Below are 5,235 nucleotides of genomic sequence, written 5' to 3'. Positions count from 1 at the left end.
CATTACTAGAGATCATGTTTTATCAAAATCATCATCATTGATCCAAATTATATATATATATTGATGTATGTTAATGTATGATTTAATATATTGATACATGATGATGTATGTTTGAGCCATGGATGAAGCTTATAGGTCAATTAAATGTAATTTTATCTTTGAATGAATGTAATTAAGACTTTGATTTAGCCGTTTGAAATTTCAATGATGTAATTTAATTTTTTCCGTTGTATTTCAAATTGTAAATGTTTTTAAAGCCATGTAATCTTTATCAAAGGATGCTATGAAGCTTTAAGAAGGTTCAAAAGGGTTAAATTAGGCTTCAGGAATTTTCTGGAATTTTTCTAGAATTTTTTGGGCTTAATTTATATTTTCTGGAATTTTTAAATGATTTTCTGGAATATTCGGCGATTTCTCGGCGACCGAAGTCTCGCTGGCGGCGAGGGCAGTGCCGGAAAAGAGGACAGCCGATCCCATGCATCACGGTGCACCATCAAACAATGCAACCGGATCCAAGACTGAAGGATCAAATCAGATTGTGGGTGCAGATCAGGCGCTTCGCACCAAAAGGTGAGCCTAGCGCGTGTGGAACACATACCAGGAGGTGCAGCTTTAGGAGACTTGCTGGCGCGTTCATCTCACGTGCCAGCCAAGGTAATTATCCCCTCCACGCGCGTGAAGGCGCGTGGAGGCGCGTCCCAGCGCGTGGGGCGTGTGTCTTGCACTGTTGCATGCCCCATGCGTGTGCAAGCGCGTATGGGGCCCTCCAGGCGCGTTCCAAGCGGTGTTTTGCTTCTCCAGACGCGTACCAGTTTCCTATACGTGTTTGCAAGTCGTTGGAGGACGCCCGTACAATAGTTAGAGCAATTAAATGTTAAAAGCTGAATCCATTAGCCATTTAAATTGCTTCTGTCTGTTATTTATTTATTTATTTGATACATGGAATAATTAATTGTTTATTATTATTATTCATGCATTGGATGCATGATATTTAATTAAATGACTTGATTTATATTAATTATATTATGAAAATTAATTGGATTTGATTACTAACTAATTTGAGAGCATTTATTGGGAAACGAAAAATTATTTTTGTAAATTATTTTTAAAGTGTGTCTCGAATTAAATATTAGTGAATCATTTAAAAGTCCAGTTATTTTCTAAATTTAATTAGATTAAAATCAAGACGTTTTGCATGCATTATATCATGTAAATGAATAAAATGAAAATCCTAATTATGAATGATTAAAAATTGAGTGGGAGCGGGGATTTTTATGCATTTCCCCATAGCATTCGTTTTTAAAACCATTGTAATTAGATCTCCAAAAATAAGGCCCCACGCATGATTTGAAGAGTCTTAATATTACAAGAATGGTTGTCTCATGAAAATAAAAATATTAAATGTTCATTGTAATTAGATATTTAAAAACAAGGCCCTACGCATGATTTAAAGAGTCTAGATTATAATGACAAGATATTTAATGTTTTATTTTTTCATTAGAGCATTAATAACGTTATACACTCAATCTAAAATCAATAGTGTTAGCTCCCTTACAGAGTGGTCTACACTAGGTAATTTTAGAAAGGCTAAATATAATCGGGAATCATTTCATATAGATAGACAAGGCATTGTCTTAAGAGATATGGAGATGATGGGATTTGCCCGCCAATAGCAATAATGAACCTCGCCAACCGAATAAGTTATTGACGTATTGGTTATCCGATTTTTCATGCAGTGGTTAAGGGACCTACATATTATTTTAATGGAAGTACTCGCCTAATAGCAAATGAATCTAAGTAATAGTAATAATGAACTCCTCCATCAGGATAAGTTATTGACGTCATCAGGATAAGTTATTGACGTATTGATTGTGTGATTTATTATACTACATAATTGAGGGACCCGCATTAATTAAAAGGGATTGTTCACCAATAATGATAATGATATCTTATTTTATTTGAGATTTATTATATTATGTGGTTAACAAACTCATTTTAATTTTAAATATGTATGATAGTATTAATAATTCACCTTGCATATTGTATGAATGCATTTATATTTAGATTAATTATGTTTAATCCAGTTTATCTGCTTGCTTACATATTCAACGTGACTAGACCTCATTTATATTGACTGAAAAATGAATTTAGATATTTTATTCACAACGTGGTGCTACAAAATGTATTTACTACTCCTAAACCTAATCTTTTTACTTTAAGATACCCAAAAAACATTAATGCTTTTAATAAGTGAAATAAGGCAAATGATATGACTTGGTGCAATATTCTAGAGTTTATCTCGAATACGCTCCAAAGCTAACATTTACATTATTTTCTTTTCTTCAAGCATCATGTTAAATATCAATAAGATGTTTTGGTAAGATTAGATAAAGAGTATGCCAAAGTACTATGTCAGACTTGAATACCATCAAGATAACCTAAGGAACTCCAGTATGAGATCGAATTTTGGAAAATGATTGTTTATTACTTAAAAATTAGTTGGAGATCAATAGGGCTAACTTGGGTGGTAAGTTTCAAGTTGACATGATTATTGCCTTGTTACCAAACTCGTTTGACTATTTTAGAATGAACTAAATAAGGAATCAGTTTGAGTTCACACTCGCTGATATTCTTATAGAATTGGTAACAAATGAAGGGATAATAAAAAATATAGGCATTCTATCAATCTAACCTAGTCTATACCGTCTTCTTCTAGGCCCAAGTGGAAGGGCAAAGGAAAGAGGAAGGATGATAATAGGACTAGGCTAGCACAAAACATGGGTATTCAAAAATGTTAAAGGGAATAAGGTAGTGTATGTTGAGGGCGAATGATACTGTTTCTTTTGCCGCTAACTAAGACACTAAAGGACGAACTGTCTAAGTAATGACGTGGCATAGGAAAATATATATTTAATCATTGAGCCATGTTATGTGGTTGTATCCATTAATTCCTGATGGATAGATTCTGGAGCCACTAAACATGTTTGCAATTCGTTGCAAGGATTTCAGGAATCCAGAAGCCTCGATGATATGGATATATTTGTACTTGACCTGATGTCAAAGTTGTAGTTAAGTCAGTGGGAGTATTACATCTGAAATTAGAGAGTATGAGGATATTAGTTTTAGAGAACAATCTTTATGCACAGATATTATATGCAATCTAATTCTTGTTTCACTTTTGGTTTTCTAAAACTGGTTTTATAAAATTGATTAGATGTGTGATTGCTTCTAGTGCATTGAAAGATGGTCAATATACTATAACCACAACCTCTTAATATTTGCAGAATGTAGAAACTAATATTGCATCTTCTAGATTGAATGTTAAGAAAAAATTTGTTATTCCTGACTCGTTGATTTTTAGTGTCTATTTTTGGGTTGTAATCAATCAAAATGAGATTCAAAGATTGGTCAAAGAAGGTTTATAACCTAGTGAGGCGGGGGAGCCTAAATCAACTTGTGAATCTTGTTTTAAAGGATAGATAACCCTAAGGGCTTTAATCAGCCAAATGAAATAGACATAAAGAACAATTGGAGTCGGTACACATTGACACGTGTGGTCTTATGAACATCCAAGCAAGATTACTCACGTTTTGGATAGATTTACCTGTTGCGACACAAGTCTTAAATTTTTGGTATATTCTGAGAGGGTCAAGACTGATGTGGAGCACAGATTAGGTAAACTTATCAAAACACTTCGATCTGATCAAGGATATGATTATTTCTTGGGATAGTGCAAAGACTATATGGTCAATGAGGGTGTTGTGCACCAGTTTTCCGCAATTGACGCTAAATTGATTTAGGTGTTAAATAGGAATAACAGAATTCTGCTTAACATGGTTAGATCTATGAACAGTTATGCTACATTATCTCTTTCATTTAAGAGTTTAGTGTTAATGATATCGATGCGCATTATGAACTGCATTCCATCTTAGTCTATCTCAAAGATATCTTTTGAGCTGTGTTTTTTACTAAATCTTTTGAATCACATGCATATATGGGGTAGTCTTGCATATGTGCGCTTGATATGGACAAGTAAGTTGGAAACAGATTATACGCATGATAGATTTGATAGCTACTCTAAAGTTACTAGGATGAATTATTTTATGATCTCAATGATAAAAGTTGATTGTTTACACTCACTGTTTATTTATAGGAGAATCATATTATGAATCACATACCTAGTAGCATAATGTTAGAGAATTTAGTATGAGTACCAAATGTACCACATGTGAACACACTTATTATAGAGATTGAGAATAATAAATGAATTCCCTATTGATGAGTCAGCATCATCTAGTACATAGATTCCTGCATCGGTACATTATTGTAGTGGGAGGATTATTATCCAAATCTGACAAAATCATGTTTTTAGGTGAAACCTTTACGGACATCCCTGTTAAACATGAGTTGGACCCAGTAAGCTACACGGAAGCGTGAACCGATATGGATACAGATCGTTTTGGCGAGTTGCTATGAAATTAAAGTTGGAATCTATATATTCTAATAAAATCTGGGATCTTGTAGAACTTTTTAGTAGGGTGATACCTATGGAAGGCAAGTTAATCTGCAAAAGGATACCAGAAGATTTTTTAGTAATTAAATCATGAGTGTATAAGGGAATGTCATTATTTTTCCTAATTCTATACATTGATGACATCCTACTCATTTATAATGACATGGAAGTTTTGTCATCAATAAAGAGGGAGTTGTTCAATTACTTTTAAATGGAGGATCTTCAAGATATAAGCTATTCCTAGGATTAAGCTTTTGCAAGATCAGGTTAAAAGGAAAATAGGCTTATTTTAATAATCCTACATTGATAAAGTTTTGACCAGGTTTGGTATACATAACTCAAAGAATGAGTTCTTGCTTGATTGACATGGATTGCTCTCTCTAGTAAGTAGTTTTCCAAGACTGTCAAAGGAGATTGAGCAAATGAGACTGAAACAATATGCTTCAGCATATGGGAGTCTCATATATGCCATGGTCTATACCAAACAGGACATCTGCTACATAATAGGGATAGTCAATAGATATCAGTCCAATCCTAGACTTGATAACTGGTTTGTTGTGAAAAATATCATTAAGTAACTAAGGAGAACCAATGATATCATACTCATTTATGGATGTGATGATATGGTCCACACTCGCTAAGTCAAGTATGCTAGTTCTGATTTTCAATCAGAAGTAGATACTATGAGGTTCATGACTTAGTGTATGTTCACTCAATGGAAG

This window comes from Cornus florida, unplaced genomic scaffold (assembly GCF_030987335.1).
Source record: "Cornus florida cultivar Cherokee Brave unplaced genomic scaffold, ASM3098733v1 CherokeeBrave_3.0.0_Hap2_Chr05, whole genome shotgun sequence".
NCBI classification, from domain to species: domain Eukaryota; kingdom Viridiplantae; phylum Streptophyta; class Magnoliopsida; order Cornales; family Cornaceae; genus Cornus; species Cornus florida.
Note: the sequence above shows the minus strand (reverse complement) of the source record.